General features: G+C 36.2%; 1 long non-coding RNA gene across 1 annotated transcript; it reads right to left on the bottom strand.

Moving 5' to 3' along the window:
• Window positions 1-569: 569 nt before the first annotated feature.
• On the bottom strand, window positions 570-25,413 carry LOC125924763 (uncharacterized). The gene is made up of 3 exons (XR_007458548.1): window positions 25,247-25,413; window positions 20,910-21,042; window positions 570-675 (listed from the first exon to the last, which is right to left on the bottom strand). It is a non-coding gene; the product is annotated as an uncharacterized LOC125924763 (long non-coding RNA).
• Window positions 25,414-25,785: the final 372 nt, after the last annotated feature.

Below are 25,785 nucleotides of genomic sequence, written 5' to 3'. Positions count from 1 at the left end.
TATAGGCACTGGCAACTCTATAGTTTTTTTTGGCAATCCTAAACTGAAGCTCTCATTATAGTTTACTTTCAAAACCATGAAACTAGACTTCAACTCATTAAAGGCTGCATGAGGAACTTATTTTCAGAAATCTACAATTGATTACAATCCATACATCCTTATTTATTTTTTATAACTATTGTCTGAATTTTTTAAATTTTTTTAATGTTTGATTTATTTTTGAGAGAGATAGACATAGCGCAAGCAGGGGAGGGACAGAAAGAGAGAGGGAGACACAGAATCCAAAGCAGGCTCCAGGCTATGAGCTATCAGCACAGAGCCTGATGCAGGGCTCTAACTCATGAACCCTGAGATCATGAGCTGAGCTGAAGTCAGATGCTCAACCAACTGAGCCACCCAGGCAGGTGCCCCAACAATCAATACATCTTTAAAAGAGTCTTACCAAAGTCAAGATTCCTCTGCATAGATTATTACTTATCTGTGTGGTAGGAACAAATGGAGAGGAGCCTACAAGAAAACATGTTCTTTCCTAAGGAAGCATGCCCTTGGGGACAATAACAAATCAAAGCTTCAAATTTAGAAGGTATCTTTTATTAGATGAAAGTGCCTGCTGGAAACTGATCTCCACTTCATTTATTCTTGCTTTTACTCATTTTTTTTCCTGATAGGTTATACCTATAAACAACAAAAAGATAAAAATATATAGACTGAAGAAACGACAACATAGAAAAAAAATGGTGTAGATCGGTGTACTGCTGCCAAATCTACTTATAAATGCTCTAGAAATACATAAATATGAGATTAACCTCAGGCAAGTAAGTGTTAGTATTGTTTTGTTCTATTGCCTAGAATACATAGGAAGTTTAAACCAAAGGCTAAGATACATTTTACTACCTTCTTGTACTCCACTCAGCTTTGTGTTGGAAGAAAGGTTTTGTTGTTAGAGGCCAAAGCAGAGGCACAGAGTTCCAGAGAACTTCTCCTGAGACTTGTTGAAAGCAGACTGCTCTGCAGGAGGCTCAGATCCTAAGTCAGACTACAGAATTGGGTTCCAGACTCACCAACTGGCAGCTGCTAAAGTAAGCCAGTTATTTAACTTTTCTAAGATTTACCTCAAAATGAGGACCTATTTGTCACATAAGTGTTGAAGATGATTAGTATGTGACTAAGCATCAAAAAAATTAGCCAGTATTATGATGAATGTTACAGATTTCCTATGAATGAGTGTGCGTGTGTTTTAAAATTTGGCAGCAACATGTAAAGGAAGAAGTATGTATATAAATGATTATTTTATTTTGTTTTGTTTTAATACACTTTAAATTTTATAGCTGTTTTAGGTTCACAGCAAAACCAAGGGCAAGGTACAGAGTTGTCATATACTCACTGTCCCTACACATGCACATCCTCTGCTGTTATCAACATTCCCACCAAAGAGGTACAGTTGTTACAACTGATGACTCTACACTGTCATATCATTATCACCAAAGTACATAGTTTATGTTAGGGTTCACTTTTGGTGTTGCACATTTTATGGATTTAGATATAAATTATTTCCAAAAATGCCAAATAGTCCATTCTGACTATATTTAATAATTCAGTGATTATTAATAAAACAAATCTTATTTCATCAAAACTATAGTTAACTGGGATGTAACAAAAAAAGCACTAAAAGGTAAATCTTTGTCTGCAAGGATTTTACTATTTTAATGGAGTAAAAAGTGACACCATAACATAAAATTCTTACCCAAGTGCTTTTTTGAGTGTCTACCTATAAGGCAGTATCTTAGGACCACTGTTATAGGGGAAGAGACAGGGAGATAAAAATGATTTAGTTGTGTATTTTGTTCTGTAAGCTTTTTATTCTTCTAAGCTTTAAGTTATAAAATAAATAATACATCTAAATAATTACAATTAAAAGATAAAAGTGATAAAATGATGTGATTGAGAATTGTTAGAATATAAAGAGTTGTTGAAACTCACAGAGAGGAGAGATTTTTATTCCAGCTAATCTGATATTGTTTAATGAGGTAGTTGGTTTATTAACAGGTTTTAAACAAAGGCTGAACCTTTATTCAGGCAAGACAAGATATAGGCAGAGTTACAAAGTCAGGGAACATGGGAAAGGGCCGTTTATTCATTCAGCATACATTTATTCAGTGCCTACCAGGAGCCAGCCAGCAGTAAGCAAACAGACAAAAATCCTATCCTTGAGGAACTTACTCTTTATTGTAGGAAAGCAAAGTTTCAGTTTGGCAGAAGCAGAGCAAACAGAAAATTGATCAGTCAATCAAAAAACACTAGGGAAGGAGGCAGATAATGTTTGAGAAGATAAAACAGGGCCAGGACAGGGACCCCTGAGTGCCTTAGTCAGTTGAGTGACCGACTCTTGGTGTCAGCTCAGGTCATGTTCTTGTGGTTTGTGAGTTAGAGCCCCACATTGGGCTCTGCGCTTCTGGTGTGGAGCCTGCTTGGGATTCTGTCTCCCTCCTTCTCTGCCCCTCCCCTGTTCATTCTCTCTCTCATTTTTTCTCTCTCTCTCAAATAAATAAAAACTTTTAAAAAGCTGGGGGGGGGGGTGGAGAAAGAAAACAGGGCCAGGACATAGAAAGTTCTGAAGCTTAAGCCAGAAAGTCAGACTTTTGTTGTTTAGATGAAGGTAAATTATTAAAGTTTACTAAGCAGCAATATATCCTAATCAGATCTGTACTTTAGGAAGATTAATTAGGTAGCTAATTAGTAAGATAAAGCCAAGAAGAGAGAAGTGGATAGACTCTGCAGCAGTTCTACAAAGAAATAACATAGATAAGCAGGTCAAGGGAAAGATAGGTCAGGTTCTAGAAGAGGACATACAAGTTTTTAGAAGTGAAATTAAGCTATAAGGACACAAAAAATTAAGTGAAGGCAGTGCCTGGCCTGTGCTTCATAATGTAGTTCTGTATAGGAGAGAATAAATTTGTGGTATCCACCTTTTCCTCTGATAGATTAATTCTCTTCAAAGCACTCAATTAACTTGATCTTTACAATTTACAAGCCTTTCCTTTTGCTGAAAACAGTTGACTACTGAGGTAGAAATGCATTGGCTTCAGATAATCAGATGGACCTCCCATCATTAAATGTCCCTATTCTGGAAGGAACACTGAGGAACTGGGATAAAGGGGCCTTTTTGTTCCAGTTTAATTCTATTGTCTTCCTTGCTATTCATCTGTTGAGCAAATGAGGAGAGAAATTAATGACAGTGATGAATGAAAAGCTGAGGGAAATGTGTAGGCATTGTAAACTGAAGCCAATCCACAATTGTCTCCAAAATGAGTTTGATGCTTATTTTCCCAATCTTTAGATTCCTGCCTTTATTCTTTGTTTTTCTTTATTTTTCCATTATTCTCAACAGCATGTACAAAGTGAGTTCGTGGTCGGCTTGCAAGGAGAGAAATAAAGACATGTCTACATATTAAATTCCCAGCTCCAATCTACAGGAACTAATACTTTTTAAAATATTACCATTAGAATGCATTACAAGAGAGAGAAATACAAGTATCTCAAGTTGCCAGAATAAAACACAGAAGATTACAGAGAAGGTTTTTGAGGACACGAGAAAACTGAAAAGGAGAAAATACATACATACAAAAAGTACACACACACATCGCCCCCCCCACACACACACAAAATACTCCACTGAGGAATACTGAGAAATAAAGGATTTAATTGGTGCCCAGGTATTTTTTAATATGAACCTTGCCTACCCTGCCAACCACACATCCACCTTTTTTTCCCCCTCCTTTGACAGCCTTGTTTTATCAGAATAAAGAAATATAAAGTACAAGATCTCAAGTCATGGGTTCATTGGAGCAAATTCAATTTCACCATTTATGTTCTATTTCGCTAAGTATTTTACTTAAACTTTCTAAGCCTCAATTTTTGCATCTGTAAACAGGACTAAGAGTCGTATCTATCTCTAGGCTCTAGTGTGTATTCAGTGAGATCATACAGGTAAATGCTTACAGTGTCAAGTAATTAACAAGCAATCAGTAAATGTTGTCATTGCTTATTTTGTCACTGTCATTATTATTAAACCTCTTAGATGAAGGAAGCCACATAAATAAAGGGCCCAATTCCTCGGACATACAGTGCAGTTAAAATCCCAACGTGTGCAAGAATGTCTTGAAAGTGTAAACTCACTTTAAAACCCAGGCATCCTGGGTCACTACTATCACTTCTAAGAAGAGTGAGATACTTACAACTCCAAAACTTAAAATAGCTCTGAAGTGTTGGCAAAGATATCCTTGTTGTGAAGGTACAATAAGTGCCCTTTGTGAATTTCACTCCCCAAGTGTTAACTGACATACAGCATGCAACACTTGACAGTCTCATTCAAAAGCAGTTTAAAAGAAAGTGCCTGAAATACAGAGAATTTGGCTGCTCATTATAGACACCACTTTGGCAAACATCATGTTGAGGCATCAAAGCTTTTCAAACACTGGAGGACCTAACTCAGACTCAGATAAGCAAAGCTGATAAACAAATTGTCTCTGATTCCAGGGTATATCTATCTGTTTAATATAATTGTTCTTACCAACTGAAACTATAGGCTTAGTATAACTTAACCTAAATTTTCCCAGCAGAAAACTATTTTTTAAATTCTATGTGGTTTCTTTTACTCCTGACTTTTTTGAAGTAGCAAGCATGAGGGTGGCAAGTCTTCCCCTGCATATCCTAACCCTTCCCTCATGTGAAACCCCCTCTTTCACAGATTCTACATTGCTTTAGGTTCCCTTAACTCCCCAGCCTGTTTAAGAAGTTTCCATCTGTAATACTGTGATGAGACAAGGGCTGTCATTTCTCCGTGAAACTGTCCATCTTCTGTCTACACTACTAAAAGGGAAACAAACTTTAAAAGAAATCTAGATATAAGAAATGCCCTATAGTTGTTTGTACATAATGCAAATGTTGGATACATCAGTTGTGATACATAGTTTTGATATAAAGAGCTACAGAATGTGGATCATTTCATGAATTGGTATGCTGCACCTTCCCCTTTATAAGAGCTTAATGTTACGTGTACCAAAAGTATAAATGTTGTGCCAGAACAGAGATAGCTGCACACGCTATCAGTCAAACTATTCATTACCTACAGCTGTTTTTTACAGAACTCCCTCCAAGAAGGTCTTTCCTCTTTTTATAAATAATTCAGTTACCTTTAGTTTCACAAACTTCTTGAGCAAATTAATATAGAAAAATTTTCATGAGCATTGACTGTATACTGGCAACACTATGCTGGGCCTCGAGACAAAATTATGAAACTATGAATAGACTGTTTCATGCTGTATAATAGATGCTATCATAAAGATTAATTAGAGTAGAGGTTGAATTAAGGGAGTAACAGGAACCCAATTCCAATTCCTGGAGGGGAGGGAGCACTTCCCTCTACCACCACCAAAAGTTCTCTGGATGCCAACTGGGTATTGTACAATTCAAGTCAATTCTAACACTAACACCCAGAGGTAGCATCAGAATCCACAGGTTAAGGGCTCAGTTCTACAAGTCTGCTTCCCACCCCAACTCTGGACGCCAGTTACAAGTCTGTCTATAAATCAGAAGTTCCAATAAGATGCATTTACAAAAGACATCCCCTTTAGGTTCCACTAAGTTGTTAGAGTAGCTCATAGATCTCAGGAAATGCATTTACTCACTAGATTACCAGTTTATTATAAATGGATATAATGACAGGAACAGCCAGATGGAAGAGATGCAAAGGTCACGATACACGGAAAGGGTGCGGAGCTTCCATGCCCTCTTCAGGTGTGTCACTCTCCCAAGCACACCCTGGAAGCTCTTGGAACCCTGTCCTTTTGGGGTTTTATGGAGGCTCCATTATATCAGTATGACTCACTAAGTCATTGACCACTGGCAACTGAACACAATCTCCAGCACCTTTCCCCTCCCCAGAGGTTGGGATGTGGGGGAAAAGGAGGCTGAAACTTTGAACCCTCTAATCACATGGTTAATTCTCCTGACAACCATATCCCTACCCTTAAGTCACCCAAGGGCTTTACAAAAATAATTTCATAAGCCTAACAAAAAACACCTTCATTGCTCATATTACAGGAAATTCAAGGGGTTTTATAAGCCATGAGCCAGGAACCATGAACAAAAACCAAATATATATTTCCTACAAATCACAATATCACAGGGAGCATAGAACTGCTTACTGAGGGATAGAAAAAGTACTGGGAAGACTTCCTATAGGAATGAAATCTGAAGTAATGATTATCCTGGCTATAGTATAAGTAGAACCGTGGTTGATATTAGAGATGATATGAGAAAGAATAGGAAAGAAGGCACAGCCTGAGGCAGAGAAAAGCAAGACCAGGAAACAGAGAAGGCAAGAATTTATGCAAACCAACTCTGAGCAATATCATCTTGGTGGAGAGCAAATTATAAAGCATGGAGTTCAGATGTGAGGCAGGCAGTTGAGTGAGATGCAATCTTGAAGGGTCTTAAGAGTCAAGGCTGAGGACTTTGGGTTTTATTACAATCATAGTGGGATGCTGTATTAGTCTCCTACTGCTGCTGTAACAAATTATCAAGAATTTAGTGGCTTAAATAAGGTAACATAAATTTATTATCTTATAGTTCTCAAGTCAGAGGTCCAAAATGGGTTACTAGTGTTGTGTCCCATCTGGAGGCTGTAGGAGAGAACCCATCTCCTTTTCTTCTCCAGCTTCTAGAGGTTACCCATATTCATATTTGCTAGCACATGGCCCTCTTACCACTTCAATGTCACATCTCCTCTCCCTTTCACTCTTCTACCTCCCTCTTTCACTTTTATAAAGTGATGACATTGGGCCCACAAGGATAATCTCAGCATCTCAAGGTCTTCAATTTAATCACACCTGTAAAGTCTCTTTTGTCATGTGAGGCAATATATTCATAAGATCCTGAGATAAGTATGTGCACATCTTTGGAAGGCCATTATTCTGCCTACACAGAAGCTGTTTCAGGTTTTAAGCAAAAGATCTAACACAAAGTTAACTAAGAATCAAGGATATTTCATGAGTTTCTGGATTTAAGCAACATCAGGTAATCGTGCTAATATTTTTTTCTTAGGTATCTTACTTTACTGTCTTATACCCAGTATTTCTCCTTTCTTCTCTCTTCCATACTCAGGGAAAAAATTGTGTGTGTGTGTGTGTGTGTGTGTGTGTGTGTGTGTATAAATGTAATTTATAACACCATTTAGCAAGGCAACAGGGAATATATGAATATGAGGGCCTCTACATCTAAAAGAATTGCATATGTTTAATAAATACGTTTGGGTTTGTAGCCAGAAATCAAAACCACATGGCAATCAACATTTTGGGGCCATGAGAAGTCAAGGGCAGCCCATGCAGCAAAGACAGGCTGATCTGGAGATAAGCCCTGGCTTTGCCACTTCGCAGGTCTGTGTTCCTTGGACCAACTGCCTGAGTTTTATGTGACCTATATTCCTCATCTACTAAAGGGGCACAAAAATGCCTTCCCAGTAGCTTTATTATAAGAGCTAAATAATATAATACTGGCAGTAACATTTTGATATTTATGGCATTAGGCATTTATAATGGACAGGGTACCATACACCTACACAAATGTTCTACAGCACTTTACTTCTCAAACACAGAAATTAAGCATCACTCATATAAGCTAAATATTGCAAGGTATAAAAAAATACTAGATAGAATCTCTCATATTTAGTCTAACCTGACAAAACAGTATTTAAAAAAAGGTCAATATAACTGTTCTTATAATTATTTATCTATTCAGACACACACAAAAATTGTGATATATTTTCATTGCATACTTTATAAAGACATCTCCAAATCAACATCTCTCTTTGTAGGAACCACAGCAGGCCTGGAACTCTCCATTGCATTTCCATGGGCGCAAGCTGGCAGCCTTAACCTTTTTATTTGTTATCATTACTCACAACTACTGAAGAACAGAAGCCAGTTAGATTTGTGCTCCTAGGGTTTCAAAGTAATTTCCAATCTTTTTTTTTCCCCCTCTAAATTATAGTCACCTTGAGGATGTGAGTGCTCAAAATATTGAGAAATCTAAAAAAGGTTAAAATCACATTTTCTTTGAAATACTGAAATGGTCCTCAAGCCTCTTCAATATTCAGTCCATTAGAAGATATATATACAGAGAGATAGATATTTATATATCTATAAATATGCTAGGACAAGAAAAGGAAGGCTCCAATTAATGTTATGTGTTTGTGGATGCTCATCTCAGCCACCATCAGGGCACAGATATAAACTAAATACCCTTCAGATGACAGACATTGTACAGAAAACAATTTTGGCCTGAAGTCTGAAAGACTTCATTTTAATCCTACAGCTAGAAGGGCATGTACAAATACATTTACTCCAATTGCCTCAAGTTGTTGATTTATTCACTCAGATAACATTTATCCAGGCCATACCATGCGCTGGGCACTTTCCTAGCACCAGGAATAAAATGAACAAAGGAGACAGTGGACATGAAGCTAAGAAGGTATGTGTACATAAAGCACAGTTGCATGGAGACATTTGTGACATATATGAAGACTGTTCTCTTTTTTTAATAGGGCATTTTATTCTAAGGTTATGAAATAATTAGCTTTTGGAAAATTATTTTAAGAGAAAGGTAAAACATTTGTAGAAATGAGTAACAATTCAATAAATATTGTTTCTCTTTTGCTTTTATGCAAAAAAAAAAATCCCAGTGATTGTGTTCAATTACATATTCACATGTAACTTTTTTTTATAACATTTAATTTTTGGCATTAACTCTTTAATCCATTCCATTTAAATGAATTCTGTTCAACGAGGGAAAAAGCCCAAGACTGCACTAATCAATAATCTATAAATTAATTAGTGATTCTAGTCCTTTTTTAAAAATCACTGTCGGCTCTGTTTTAGCTTTTCTTATTACTGTATTATACCCATTGAGTCAAGTACCATCCCAAATTATTCCAAATATATCAATATTTTAACAAATTTTCACTTGTTGAGATGAAATCTGCCTTTTTGCTCGATTTTCCTATATTTTATTAGCTTTTAGAAGACGTGTTGGATTCCCTAAGAGATTTTCAATTTTGATTACGTGAATGCAGATCTTAGAATCAAATGGGTGATGTTTCTTATAACCGATTGTTTTTCGCTTATATAGGACCTACTGAGCAGGATTTGTGGGGAAATGACTGACATCAAGGCCAATACAAGGTATTAACAAGATGAGCCTGAAACACCTTATAGTGCCAGAAAGTAGGAGGAAGTGGTAAAAAAAATAAATAAATAAAAGTAAATTTTAAAAAGATGGGTATATCAAAAGGACACAGGAGACAGAATGAAGATGTTCCCACTGGCCAAATCTGAGACAATTTGAACATCAAATTAATTAAGCTCAGTAATTATAAACCATTGAAAAATAGGAATTATGAATTCCTACCAATAATAACCAGATAAATAAATAAATGGAGGAAAAGGCAAGGCTTTCCTTACAGGAGAATGACAAATGTTCTCTGAAGGATATGAGGGGACCAGTGGGGGTATAAAAATCATTATTTTGCAACCATTACAATAAAGATTGAACAGGAAAGAAATGTCAATGGAAGCTAAATCCAGAGGAATGTTTTGCTGAGAAGGATATGTGCCTGGTCTTAAAATGTCTTCCCATAGCCTGCTTTGTATTTATTAGAATTTAATCATGAGGGAAAATCATACAAACTCAAAGTAAGGAACGTTCTTTTGTTAAAAGGGGGTTTAAGATAGAACTGCATTCCTCAAAAATGTCAATGTCATAAAAGACAAGGAAAAGCTGTGGAAATGTTACAGGTTAAAAGAGGCTAAAGAGCCATGGCAACTAAATGCACTATCTGATCCCAGGTGGGATCCCATACTAGAAAATACAGACACAATGCCACATACAGGACAGTACTAGGTCAACTGACAAAATAGGAATAGAAATACTAGTTTCAATTAACCTATTTCCTCAACATTAATTTTACTCAAGTTGAAAAGTCTGTTGTGGTTATGTAAGAGAATATTCTTCCTCCTGCGAAATATCCACTAAACTAATATGGTTAGAGGCCCATGATGGAAGCACACTTAAATGACTCAGAAAAACAAATTATGTAGGACACAGGTACACGGATGGAAAGAGAGATTTAAAGAATAAATGATAAAGAGAATGCTGTAAAAGATTAGCATTTCATAAATTGGAACAAGTATATACAGACATTCCTTGTACTTATTTTTGAAATTTTTCATAAGTTTTAAATTATTCCAAATAAAAATTTTAAATAATAAAATAATAAATGTAAAATAGTGAAACAATAGGGGAAAATGTCAAAAAAACTTTCCTCTGAACCATCTTATCAAGGTAGATTTTCCCATTATTTTCTGTTGCTTCACCTAGCTAATTCCTTTTTGTAGTAATTTTGTAGTTTGAATTATTTATTTGTTCATTATTTGCTGATTCTCTCCCTAGGAAACAATCCTTGGGCACAGGGATAATGTTTATTATTGTTTACCACCATCCCCAGCACCTCCCTTAGTGGGTAGCATAATGTAGGTACCAAATAAATATCCTTTCATTAGATGGGGGGAAAACTATTGGTTTTTATATATTTATCTTAATATCTAGGTACTTTATCTTTTGTTTCTAACTTTTCATAATGAGACACGTGATACCTCCACAATGGGAGACTGAGTGGAGTAGTGAATGCATCTATTAAATTTACTTATATAAGAATCTGTGAAGAGTATTATTAGAGAATTATTATTAAAAGAATGTGATATCTAGGGGTGCCTGGGTGGCTCAGTTGGGTGAGTGTCTGACTTCGGCTCGGGTCATGATCTCGAATTCCGTGAGTTTGAACCCTGCATCAGGCTCTGTGCTGACAGCTCAGAGCCTGGAGCCTGCTTCAGATTCTGTGTCTCCCCCTCTCTCTGACCCTCCCCAACTTGCTCTCTCTCTTTCTCTCTTTCTTTCTCTCTCTGTCAAAAATAAATAAACATTAAAAAGAATGTGATATCTATATTCAAAGGACTTAAAATTTAGTCAAGAATAAAGCAAATTATTTTATCTCTAGAATTCAAAACTTTGGCCCAAAGATTACACAATATTTACTAATCTCAATAAATGAAAACACTGAAGTAAAATAAAACTTGTATAAACACTTCTGGCTTAGTATCTGTATCCATGTATGTGGATTTTGGAGCACTGTCATGTAATGAATCAATTATATAGCTAAGAAGCTGAAAAATTCTCATTTTCAGAATAAATATTGAAATTATGACAGCCCTTTAAACACTGAAGTGGAATAGTAAATTTGAAACTTTCAAAAGAGAAATATACCACTGAAAAATACCACACTACTCAACCTATATTAATGACCTCACCTAATTAACAGAAAGTGACTTAAGTATGTGAATATTTTTGGTTATTCATCAGTTACTTCTGTCCTTCAAATATCACAAAATATTCATGAATAGGTACAAAAAATGAAATACATTTTCAGAGTTGTTTTATTTAGCAAAAAATATACAATGTATAGCCCCCTAATTCTGATTTTAAAGTTCTAAACAAAAGTGTAAGAAAAACTTTCTAAGCATAAAATAGCCAACCTTTTAAATACTGAAACTAATTTAGGGAAAAAAATTATATAAAAATAAGTTATTTCCAACTTTCAATCTGACAGAAAACCAACTATATATACTTGGGCAAAATTGCCAAAAACAATTATTTAGTCTTGCTGATTCTGCCAGAATGGGCTCCTTTGAAATGAAGTGTTGACAGTTAAAGTGGTGACCCTGGTGGCAAGCAAAGAGTGACAGACAGCAGCTCTGCTAGTCTGAGGTTATGGTCTTGTTTGAGGCAAGTGATGTACTGGTAAACCAGCCAGAGACTCAGGGGAGAGTATTAGGATGGGAGACAGATAGGGGCTTGAATAATCGAAATTATCACCACTGAACAATATGAAAATGAAAGCAAGAAAACTATTACACATACAATAGCAGCAAAAAAGAATAAAATATTTAGGAATATATTTAACAAAAAAAATACAGATTTGTAAATTGAGAACTGTAACACATTGTTGAAAGAAATTAAGGAAGTCCAAATAATTAGAAAAAAATTACATTGTTTGTGGATTAGAAGACAGAATATTGTAAAGATTTCAAATCTCCCCAAACTGATCTATAGATTCATCATAATTCTCATTAAAATCCCGCAGTCTTTTATGTAGAAGCTTACATGCTGATTTTTAAATTTATATGGAAATGCAAAGGACTTAGAATAGTTAAAACAATTTTGAAAAAGAATAAATTTGGACATTCAGTTATAATGATTAAAATAACGTAATAATGGTATAATGATAGGCAGAAAGATCAACAAAACCAAATTGATAGTTCAGAAATAAACCCTTACATTTATGCCCAACTGGTTTTCTACAACAGTGCCACAAAGTCAGTTCAATGGAGAAAGCATAGTCTTTAAAAAAAAAAAAAAAAAAAAAATTGTGCTAGAACATTTGGGACAATTGGAAATGCATTTGCAAATAATAAAATAAGATAAAAAACAAAACTAAATTTAGACCCTATATCATAACCATATAAAAAAGTAAATCAAAATAGTTCAGAGACTGAAATGTAAGAACTAAAGCTAAAAACCTTCTAAAAGAAAATATGAAAGAAAATCTTCATAATCTTGAATTAGACAGTGTTTTTAGACATGACAGCAGATACACAATCCATTTTAAAAATCTCTGACAAACTTGGGGGTTCCTGGGTGGCTTAACTGGTTAAGTGTCCAACTCCTGATTTCTGTCCTGGTCATGATCTCACGATTTTTGAGATCAAGCCCTGCAGCTCGCTGACAGCACCCAGCCTGCTTGGGATTCTCTCTCCCTCTCTCTCTACCCCTACACACTCTCTCAAAAAAAAAAAAAAAAAAAAATTTTTTTAATTAAAAAAAAATAAAAAATAAAATCTCTGACAACTGGACTTCATTAAAAACTTTTGTTTTTCTAAAGATACTATTAAGTGACTGAAAAGACAAGCCACAGATTGAAATAAACTATTTGAAAACTATATATCTGATAGAAAATTTGTACCAAGAAAATATAAAGAAAACATACAATTCAACATTTTTTAAAAACATCCAATTAAAAAATAAGCAAAAGACTTGAGTAGACAGCTCACCAGGATAATACATTACCCAGTAATAAGCACATGAAAGATGTTCAATATCATTAGTTGTTAAAGCAATACAAATTAAAACCACAATGACAAAAAACAACACGCATACCAAATAACTATAATTAAAAGACATATAATACCAAGTGTTGTCAAAGATGTAAAGAAATTGGAACCCTCTATATATGCTGGTGAGAATGGAAAAAAAGTACTGTCTCTTTGGAAAACATTCTGGCACTTTCTGAAAATGTTAACCATAAACTTATTACATGAACAAGCAAATCCACTCCTAGAAATCTACCTAAAAGAAATTAAAATTTACACCCATAAAGACTTCTATGAGAATGTTCATAGTAGTCTTATTGATCACAGCCAAAAGCTGGAAACAGCTAAAATGCCTATCAATTGATCAATGGATAAACAAAATGTGGTATATCCACAAAATACTATTTCACTGGGATACTAATTCAGCAGTAAAATGGAATGATCCCACTAGGATTGAGTTGAAATGGTCTTTTGAGAATTTAGGGACAGTGATAGAAAAGTTCTAAAACTGGATGGTGGCTATGGTTGCACAGCTACATAAATTTACAAAAAAATATTCAATTGTACCTTTAGAATGGGTAAATTTTATACATAGATTACATCTCAATTAAGTTGTTGAAAAAAATAATCTGCTATGCAATATATTAACAAAGTGAGAAAAATATCCTGAAATAATTGTTTAATAAAATCTAACATGCCCCCTGCATGTGTCCATCACCCACATATACTTTCATTTAATATAGTGGCCCTTCCCCATTAAATTATATCATGAAGCAACCACTTTGTCAGGATAAGGTTATTACAACAAAAGAGTTAATATAAAGAGTAAGTTTACCCTTAACAATTCATTTCTAAAATACCTGGAAGGGATAATAGCTTTCAGAATGTTCTCCCAAAAGGGAATTATACTCTGCACACTCAACCTCACCCTCTACCCTTGGGGCTGAACCATGGGGTGGGGGTAGTGGTAAGATAAAGTAACCAGTAAAATTTTGAGGAATCTAAATGCATAGGAATCTTTGGCTCCTATATTTGGATAAAGCCCAAAATGTAGACAAAATCTCTGGATTCCTCATAGACAAAAAGTGAACAGGGCAAAACTATCTGGAGGGAGAATCTGGGCAGAAGGTCTCTGAGATTTCTGTCAAGTTTCCTATAGCTCTAGAGTAGCAGGAAAGCAGCCAATCTTGACCTGTGCACTACAGGGAGGTACAGAAGCAGCTGGGAGAGACCAACTCCAAGGGATCTTGGAATTCAAAGAGTCAATGCCTCAAAACTTTATTATAACATAAGTTCCCTAGCACATAGATAATTCTGGGAATGAGGGGGGTAAGGGCACTGAAACTCTGAATATCTCAGATTACATGTATTCCTTAAGGCACAATGGGAGCATGAAACAAACAAGTTTGCTTACAGAAAAAAAGTAACATGAAATTATATTTATTCCACACAAAATCTGTGTCTGTTATCAACTATAATGTAGTGTTTCTCAACCTTTTTTATATTATCACCCCCTAACAAGCCTCCATAGAAATTTTTTTCTTTATTATCCTCTTCATAATTTTTTTAAATGTTTATTTATTTTAGAGAGAGAGACAGAGACACAAAACGTGAGCAGGGGAGGGGCAGAGAAAAAGGGAGACACAGAACCCAAAGCAGGCTCCAGGCTCTGAGCTGCCAGCACAGAGCCTGACATGGGGCTTTAACTCAGGAGCCAGGAGATCATGACCTGAGCTGAAGTCAGATGCTTAACCGACTGAGTCACCCAGGTGCCCCTCTTCCTCATAAAATTTTAACACTACAAATATAACACATATTACATATATGCTGCATTTGTGTATGTGCTGTACATATAAAAAGAGTAAGATTTCTTTTTGCTTCCTCCAAGAATCTATTTTTGCCCCCTTGGTAGCAATACAGCTGTTGTTAAGAAAGCATGCTATAAAATTCCATTTAATGGGACACAGAAAAGAAACAGGTTAAATAATTGATGATGTTAACTTACAACTAGCACTTTACCAAATACCTTCCTACACAGGATTTCATTTGGCTCCTTCTGTAAACCTGTAAAGTACTATTATCCTAATTTTCACAGACAATTAAATGACTACTCTGATAATAAGCAGTTGAGCTAAAACTGGGACCCAGAAGTTCCAGCTCTAATTATGCTCTTTCTCTCTGACCCCTCGCATCAGGAAACATTCCTTTTCGGAATGGTAGCAACTCTCTCCTTTAAACCATGTAACTATAATAAGATAAATCAGTAGAAAATATAGTAGAGGGAATCACTCTATATGAGAGGGAAACTAGCCAAATGATTATTGGCCTGTTTATCTCTAATTACTAAGATTTTTTATAATAGCTGAAGAGATAGTAAGTTATGCAAAATTCAACATAAAAAAGTAATGTGCAGACCATTAGGAATTTGCAATAACTTTGTTTATGCTACAACTACCCTTATCATATGTAACTCTAGGTAAGTGCACTGGCATTTTAAATGGTGAGAGGCTAACATAAAAACACATGCAAAAGATTCATTCAAAAATTATTAAAGGGTATTAAATATGCATTTATAAACACAAAGAAAAAAGATTAACATGTACTCACCATATATTAACATATATTCAAAATCAAAACTTTGTCTTTAATTGTTATTAATGAGCTACAGCCTGCCCCAAAGAACTAATTTCAAACCTAAATCCATAATTTATTTATCAGCTATAAAATTATGGAGTAAAATTTGTAAATACTATTATAATTATATGTACAATTCACATTTAGACTCCAGGCATATATACCAAGTATCTTATAATATACTTAATTTAAATATGCCATACAAAATTCTTATGTCAGAATTATTTATAAAGGAATTGTGGCTGTATTGTTTCCATAATCTTACTAGGATGACAAAAGGATGCTTACTCCAAGGACTACAATTACAAGTTTATAACTGGTGTCTGAGGAGCTTTTCTTGGCAGTGACCATGTGAAATAGCAACTCTCTTTTTTTTTCTGTCTTTTCCCACTGTATATATTTGCCTTATCTTCTGGAAGAATATTTCATATTTTAGAAAACAAGATTGAGAAGCAAACAGCAAATGATCTGAAACAAATCTCCACATACAATCTGGATGTTTGTGCCACAAAGTAAGGAAGAATACACAAGGTTCCTACTCCAACACTCCAAAACCTCTAGATACAGATAGGGGTGAATATAATCTTAATAATCATGGGTTACTGGATTAATGCCTTGGATTGATCCTATACTTCAGGTCCAAAATGAGAAAATCATTAGAGCAAAGAGTTGGTAAAAGACCATCCTGAAAGAAAGGCAACAAGGTCTCTGCAGAAAGAAGAGTTTTACATGTTTGTAGAATGGAAAGAATTCGAATATGGTATTAAGTCCTCTTTGGGTTTTGCAGGAATATTCTTTCTTCATGGACATCATTTGAAAGGTTTTAGCTTGCTTCAATTACTATGCTATTCCTGGTTCTATTTGGCATAATAAATACCATGAAAGAATAATATAATCAATAGATAAATGATAAGGATTAAAATAACTCAAGTAGTAACAAGTAGTGAATAAAAGCATATGGGTCATGTTAGACCCGTTTTAAGAATGTTTGAATTATTATGTATACAAAATTGACACACCAAAACACTTTATATCCTAACTCCTTTTATTCTAAAAAGGGATAAGCTATCATGACCCTTCAAATTCAGGAAATTCAGATAGAAGTGCAGTTTTAAAAAGTATTTAAAATTCACTTGATTTTTAAAACAATATTTTTCTTTCATATCCTGAAAAAAACATTTAGATTGGATGGATGTCTGTGACTCAACTCTTTCCAAAAATGTATGGTGAAATGCACAAATATACTGAATATAAGGTGACAGTGTTGAAATATAGCAGTAAGTCAACTTGAAGAAAGTACAATGTTTTGACATGCTACATTATTCCTAGATGAAGATATCGATTTATCTATATACATGTATACTTTGTATATGTATATAAACATTGATAATTTTGACTGAATTGATAAATCAATTTAAGTCAAATGGCATGATATTCCAGTCAAATAAAGTTTTCTTAAATGTAAAATTGTTTATTGAATGCAGCTCTCAGCACAAAGCCTCAAAAATGCCTGAATCAAATGTAAGAAATCAATTTGATGATTTTAATGTAGTCTGTACTCAATTTTTACCCTGCCAAAATGACTGTATCTATTGAGTAGAAGAGCAGACTAGATTTATAAAGCAAGAAAGAAAGGAAAAGCTAATGAACAGATTATAAGAATCACGGAAAAATTATTGATAATTAAGTGAAATATCTCAAAATGTTAAATATTAATCATATCAATATAAAAAATAATAAATATAAAGTAGTGAGTAAAAGTATAAAATAATAAAAAATATGAAAATACCATACTCAGGTGAAAATGTCACTGGTGAGTGGTTTAGTGAACTCTGGAAAGGACTTGATATTAAATGTTTTAGATTTTGTAGGCCATGAAGGGTGACACGAATTCTTTGTTTTGTTTTGTTTTTTTCAACTCTTTAAAAATGTGAAAACCATTCTTGGCCCAAGGCAAGGGCCAGGTCTTATTTTCATATCCTCACATGGTGGCTTGCTAAATATAGACAGATGAACTGAAAGATGGGCTTAATTATCCACTTATCTGAATTACGAAACTGTCAAATACAAGAGTAGCTTTGCAAAAGATGAAAAAGAGGAACAGTTCCCAGAATTGTCTTTCAAATATGCATGATTGCAAGAATTGATTTTTCAATTCCACGTTTTTGTTAGACCAGTATGTCATCAAACACAAATCTTCACGTTATTATTGTGAATAATTATTATTGTCCAGAGTGCCAATGTACTTTGAAAAGGGAGCTAATAAAACTCCAAGGTAAGGCTGTCTCTGAGAATTACATGAACTGAGTGATAGATACGGCTTCAACTTGAGCCATATATTGACCACACTCTCATTCTTTCCTCCATCCTCTCCATGGACCACCAATAAGGGGGATAGCTTAAACTACCTGGCTAGAAAGCAACTCACCAGGCAGAAGATTGGGAAAAATATGCAAACCTGAAAATCGAGCATCTTTCTCCAGCTATAAAAAGAGATGAATAGAAAGTGGAAGGGAACTGACAGTGCAATTTGTATTGCCTTACCTATTACCTGGGTGCTTACTGGGGGAAAGAGATGTACCACAAAAATTGCCCTGCCAGGAAATTGGGAAGAGGGCTCAGAATCTAAAAGACGAGCAACCACTGCTTGACTAGAGTTTCTTAACAGAGGAATGTGCAGATTTTTCTGGGGCAGATCACAAGTGATAGGTGCAAAGGCATGCCTAGACTGGAAAAGGCAAGGACCAGCCACAGTTTTCTTTGAAGTTAAATTTGGTATAGAAGAAAATCCTAAAATTTATGTGGGCTTATAAGAGGTTATAAATATTAAGCAGACAAATGACAATCCATCAGCCCCCAACAGGGACCTTGGTGTTAATTATGTGGAAGAGTCTCTGGATTAAAGGTCAAAGGACCACCATGCCATAAAATTATTATTAAGAGACCCAGCTGGGCCCTGCAGCTATGCAGTGTAACACACTATAGTGCCAGCATGTGCTGTGAGGGCAATAACAACTGGTCACCAAACCCACTGGGATCACTAACAGCTGGAGCCAGTATAAAAACTCTCCTGGACTACTTGGGTTACTTAGTACTGACGAGTGGGCAATCATACACACAGACATCCCTATCCCCCTTCCATTAACACCCTATTGTTCTCTGTTATCATAAGAAATTAGAACCAGGAAGAAGGAACGGGAAAACCCTTGAAGGGAAACGTGATGTGTAAAGTTTTCAAGTGAGCTATAACACCTAAATGTGTTTGAAGAAACTTCAGTGTCAGTCTACTGGTCTAGCTAGGTAAGGCAGCAGGTTTCTTTATCAGCAAAGTTTGTATAGGTATAAAATGGAAGTTTCATTTTTGTTTTGCTAACTATTGTGAATTATCACAACCATAAAGCATCGTATCAGATATACTGAAAAATAAAATGATCTTTTCCTCAAATTGAATAAAGTTAGAATACAGAAGCTTCAAAATTCCATAAGAAAATATAGACATTTAGAAATGCAGAAACCTAAAGGTAATTAAGAGACATGAAGAGAAAATGGGAAAATGATTATTTAAAAATGGCAGTGAAGGGGGGCTTAGGTAGCTCAGTAGTTAAGCAGCCAACTCTTGATTTCAGTTCAGGTCATGATCTCACAATTCATGAGTTCAAGCCCTAGGTCAACAGGTCAGAAGCCTGCTTGAGATTCTGTCTCCCTCTATCTCTGCCCCTTCCCAGCTCATGCACATACATACACACATACACATACACACACACACACACACACACACACACACACTCTCTCTCTCTCTCTCAAAATAAATAAACTTTAAAAAAAATGGCAGTGAAAAAAAAAAAACCTCAATCTAAGATTGCCTCTGAATCTCTCACAGAATAAATTCTAGTTTATTCTTAAAAAATTAATATCTAGGTTTCTGAGACCATATCAATTTTCCCCTCATACCAAACCTGCAGGTACTGTAAGTACTGAAATGTATGAAATCTTCATAAATATTTTAAACCAACAAAGGATTAATAACTTAAACAAACATTAAACAACAAACGTTGAGCTGTATTTACCATAAAATATATAGGCTATATGGTTGACAATAGTTCAAATGTTTCAGCTGTCAGATGAGGACAGCCCAAAACAAATCCAAAATGATAATAAAAATAGGCTATAACTAAGAATATATCTAGAAGTTTATGGATTGCTTCTAGAAGAGACAATCAGGATTATGATACCACAATAAACATGTTTAACAGTTGAAAGAACTGAGAGTCTTTGGTCTGGAAAAACTAAGATGTTGTATAGACAGGACATCTGACATGTCTTCCAATAACTAACAGGCTGTTTCATGAGCATATGGAAGAGAAATCAGGTTTATCCTACATGACTTCATATGCATTTGACAACAGAATTTATTATAGTCAGTGGTAGGTATAGAGGACATATTATATTGTGGGTATATTATTTATCAAATAATAAAGTCCTAACAATAAAACTGCTCAATAAAGCTGTGTTGTATGGTAAGGAGCTCCCCATTACTCCAAGTACTTACAAAAGAGGTGGTACTCAAATGCAACAACTGAGAAAATTCACACACAGATATAGAGGGTAAGGTTAGATGGCCCTAGACCTCTTTTAATTTTACAAGTCCTTGATTGTATTTATTTTATAGCTTTCCACAGATAAAATAATGAACATGAGATGTTTGAAAATGTTTCTCAAGCCATTTCCTTTGGTCTAAAATTTTAAGAATTTTAGATAAATTCACCTTTCTGAATTTTACGGCTAAATTTCTTTATTCCTGTTACAGAGAAGATGACCAAAGGTGAAATTACAGGGCAATTAATGATCTGAAGGGTTTCAATAAGCAAGGAGTCTCAAACTCAAAGGCCTTCAGGCATCAGGTAGGTACTACAAATTATTGCTGTGGGCAAGTAATTCTACCTTCTACTTGAAACATATTACCCTCTTGAATGCTCTTATGTTTTCCCAATGTTGGTAAAAGACATGGTATCTTACCTAAGTTAATGCTAGTTGGTGTCAAATAAATACCAAGGTAACAGTTCAGGGCATTTGTGCTCAGGGGGTGTCTCTTTGCACTCAGGGTCTTTCTGTCCTGTGGCTCTGAATATCTAGGACATTCCAATTCAGCCTTCAAAAGAAGGAAAAAGGAGAGTAGAGATCATTAAATAAGTTTAAGAATTTATTTAAAAGATCAACAATAATATTGATTTGTTTAAAACATTTTTCCTAAGAACATACAATCCTTCTCATGGTTAGGCTTCAGAACATTATCCTCCAAACATGAATATCTGCTTAGGTATAATTTTAGATTCTACTGAGGATGAAAAAATACATAATAAACCAGAACATATTGCTTCCCACTTTAATTTTATGCTGGAGGTATTGGAAAGATAGAAAAAACCAAATGAAATAGAAATAAAGAGTCTGCACAGTGTCCGTGGGCGATTTGACTTTGGCAGGGCTCCTTGGGTCCAGTTCACTAGCTCTTGCTTGTTTGTTTTACCAATGGAGAAAATATCTGGTTTATCGCTGAACATTTTTCACAAGTTAAATGTGACATTTTCTTTTTCCTCTAATGCTGTCTCATCATATTGTTTCTGAACCAGTGGTATCCCTAAGGCTTTTTCCAAAAATGGAAGCTGTGAAACTAATTATTTTAAAAATCAGCCATGTCCTTACTTTGTCACCCAGATGTCTAGCCCTGTGCATTGCACTGAGCTTAATACTAATCCTATCCTCATTAAGCATTCAAGTTTGGTCAGAATTGGTCTGAACACATGGTTTAGCTACTCTAAAATGTCTAACCAGAGTCTTGTTTTCTTAAACAAACAAACAAACAAACAAACAAACAAAAACAGGCTGGAGCTTTCCAATCACAAGTAAAGAAACTTGCATCTTAAATCAGTTTCTAGGGGCGCCTGGGTGGCTCAGTCGGTTGGGCGTCTCACTTCGGCTCAGGTCGTGATCTCGCGGTCTGTGAGTTTGAGCCCCACATCGGGCTCTGTGCTGACAGCTCAGAGCCTGGAGCCTGCTTCGGATTCTGTGTCTCCCTCTCTCTCTGCCCCTCCCCAGCTCATGCTCTGTCTCTCTCTCTGTCTCAAAAATAAATATTTTTTTAAAAAATCAGTTTCTAAACAAGGGAAAAAATGGACTGTATCATCTAATTTTGAAGGGCCCAAGCTACTTTTGCTAAAACACCTACCCACTTTTCCATTTTCCTAAATGCTAAAGTTTACCCGGGAATCAAAGCAAGGGGTTAGTACGTTCTAATAAGGAATTTATTGCCTTTCAACATTCATTCAACTAGTGCCAATGACGCTCTACTGATGTGTCAAGAACTGTTCTTGACAGCTCTGTACCCAATACACACAGTTCTTGCCCCACAGTTTGCATATGAGAAAAAGGGACATTAGCAATTTAGAAACTTGCCAAAATCACAGAGGTAGTAGAGGCTAGAACCAGGATTGCAACCCACCCATTTATTTATTTAACAAATATTTATTGAGCATTGTGGTGTTCCAGGCACTGTCTGGGAGCTGTTGATATAGTCCAGTCCTCTGCCCTCATGGAGCTTATATTTTGATAGAGGGTCAGCACAATAATTGAAACAAACAAGAATCACTCCATAGTGATAATTCATTTAAACATAAAACAAGGAGGTGACAGAGTGACTACATCTGTGAGAAGGGTACTCATGCTAAGGGAACACCTAAAAGTTTCTCAATTTTGACACGACTGCCACTCTGGGACTGATAATTTTTTGTTGTAGGGGAACATCCTGCTTGCTATAGGATGTTTAACAGTATTGGAGCCTCTACCCACTAGATACCAGTAGATCTTCTGTTAGTAGGTCTTGACAGCCAAAATTGCTAAATGTCTTCAGGGTGACAAAAATCACACCTAATTGAGAACCACTGACCTAGGGCACAGTTTTTCAGGTAGGATCAGGTTTGGTATGTGTTCAAAAGAAGTTCATATTGAGTAAGGAGGAGAGGGGCAGGAGATGTGGTTATAAAGGTAGGTGAAGTTCCCACCAGGCAAGGACTTTTCAGCTAGGGGAAAGAATTCTGACTTTACTTTAGGCTGCCTCTTACTAGGCTGTTGTTGTTGTTCAATAGTCACTGAGATTTTCTCCCTCTTGATTTTTCAAGACCTCTTCACCCTCAAGCTTTTCCAGCCTCTCCTCAAGTCTCACATTATCCAAGTTCTCTAGGCCTCCCTCATCTGTCCTATCCTGCTTTCTCTTATAGGTTCCTGGGGTTTGGCACTTTGGTTGCACGGACCTTTCTCTTTCTTGGTGTCTTTTCCCTGAAACACAGTTGTCTTGCCATTCCTGGAAGAAATGTTATTCAGGCTTTACGAGCCAGTTCAAATATCTGCCTCTCCAAGTTGTCTTCCTCAACTCCTTTCTGCAGACAATACCGTAGCATATATGGTAGTGCTTTTTGTTCTTCACATCTGAATCAAGTTCTTCTCACTCACTGCAGCTTCCCAAAGGGTATGAGCCAAATCTCAGTCATCTTTTATTCTCCATTAACTACCAGTGCCTGACATGTATATAGGTTTGTTTCTCCACCAAAATCTATGTTACTGTTTTGAACCTTCTTCCAAATATAAGAATACTACCTAAGAAAAATTCTTTCTGTCTTTCCATCATCATTGAGAGATGCATTCTTCAATTTTTTCTTTAGTAAATATTGACTGGCACATTTTACATAAATAAAATGTACAAAATCTTGGCAGTACACACACACACACATACACATACATGTATTCACTCAAAGTTAGCTACTTAGAAAATATATCTTTAAAATTATAGTTGTTATAGGCCATTCTTCTGAAAGAGTTATATCGGTTGGATCTAAATCAAGGTTTCAAAAGTAACAAATGTGAGGACCCAATTGTTAAGGGAGCTCAGTATACTCCGGTTGTGACTAATACACTTAAAACTTCTCACATCACACTACAAGCACCAGGACCTGTCCCACCCTGCAAGGATTAGGATCCAATGATTTGGAGTAAATAGATCAAGGAGTTTATAACCCACAGGTCTTATAAAATTTCCTCTCACAAATGCATTATTTTAATAAATGTCTTCAAAGTCAATGGTGCTGATTTTATGATGTGTACTCATACGGTCAAAGAGAAAGCAGCAGTAAAACCTGCCAGTTGATGAGTCAAATTGTAAGCAATGTGCTGCTTTGTAAACTTGGCTGAGTGAAAGCAAAATGTTGGACTAACAAAAACGATGATTATAATAAGATCAACTCCTGCATTTAGATTTGATCCAAATCAGAACAAGATTCTAAGCTCAGCTGGCACTGTGTTTTGCACACAGTAGGCATTTAATAAATATTTACTAAGTGCATGAGTATGTTTTGCCACTCACCTGTTTTCTTAATATTAAACATCTGATACATTTAGTTATAGCCTTTTCACATGATTGAACTTTGTCAAAGACAACAAATCTATAAACAGCAGTCTGAATTAATTCTAGGGGGAAAAAATGCAGCCCAAGTGTGTGGTGAGCTTAGCCTTGCAATGAAACCAGTAAAGACATTTCTCAATCCCCCTCTCCTTCATTCTTCTGCTTTAAGATACTGTGTGAACCAAGAACTCACATGGACAAGGCAGAGCTGGATGTGAACCCCTCTTCTGGAGTGTTTGCCAATGGGATAAGAGTCCAAAGGAACCAGAACATTGTTCTCTTAGCTACTACTTATTACAGGCATCATCATAACATAATATTTATTGCAACTGAGCCCATGACTACCAGAGAGGTCATTTTTCACAATGATTCCAGCTGCCCTTTTTATCCGCCCCCCCCTCCCCTGCCCCCAACAACTGATAAGTTCACCTAAGACAAGGAGGTGGTTCCACTGGGCCTATTTTTGTATTACCAACCATGGAAGCATATAATTTAAGATTAAAGTTAAGTCAGGAAATTCCCTGTATCAATCCCTTAAAATAGTAACAGTGGGCTGGAAGAAGTGGCTTCCTGTTTTCTTTTGTTTTCATATTTCTCCTAACCTTACCAGTCGTTTGAGTTGTGTACATTCAGTCAAGTAACAGGACACACGTGTGAAAACAGCCTAGCTATCAAAGGTTTCCAAAAGCTTTTAGAAAATTATCACCCTTCCAGAAGGATTATCCAGTGTCCAGATCCAATGTATGTTCTGAACAAAGCAAATGAAACACACTACTGTAGGCTTTAAGAGCATGTATTAGAAACAGTATTTCCTGCAGCCCTAGCTAGTGATAACATTACGTACTTAACTTTTGGTAATAATCCAAATAAGCATTATCTTTAAAGCTGCTTTTACTTAAATCACCTTTGCCCTTCCTTCTTCGTTGTTTTCATCGTCCCCTTCCAATTAGACCCCAAGACGGAAGCCGACCGTGGCCTAAACTGGCCACCACCATATCTCCCAGCCCAGACCTCTTCTAAAACCTTGCCAATCCCATCAAGATAATGGCGTCCGCGTCCTCTTCCAGGTTAGCCTTTGTGACCGCCTCAGCCAATAACGCAAGTGACGCTGTGCGACTTACGATGGAACTGAAAACGCAATCCTAGGAACGCTCGCTCTCGGAATGCAGCCACCGTGTGGTAAGGCAGCAAAGCCCTCAGCGACGACCAAGGCAGCGTGCGCACTGAGCCCCAGCCGCCGGCGGAAGCCTCTCCTCCGGGAAACGCAACAAGTAGCAAGATGGCGACCACCGACCGGAGCCGCGGCTCGCGCTCCACAAGGCGCGCCTGAGAGGCCTGCGCAGGCGGAAGGCCAAGCGGCAGAAGGCGGCCCCTGAGGAGATGGAGCCGCACCTCAGGGAGTAGCAGGGACAACTCAGGGAGGAGCGCCACCAGGAACACTGA

Source organism: Panthera uncia, chromosome F2 (assembly GCF_023721935.1).
Source record: "Panthera uncia isolate 11264 chromosome F2, Puncia_PCG_1.0, whole genome shotgun sequence".
NCBI classification, from domain to species: domain Eukaryota; kingdom Metazoa; phylum Chordata; class Mammalia; order Carnivora; family Felidae; genus Panthera; species Panthera uncia.
The sequence above is the reverse complement of the archived record's forward strand: the minus strand, read 5'-3'. Positions and strand labels throughout refer to the sequence as shown.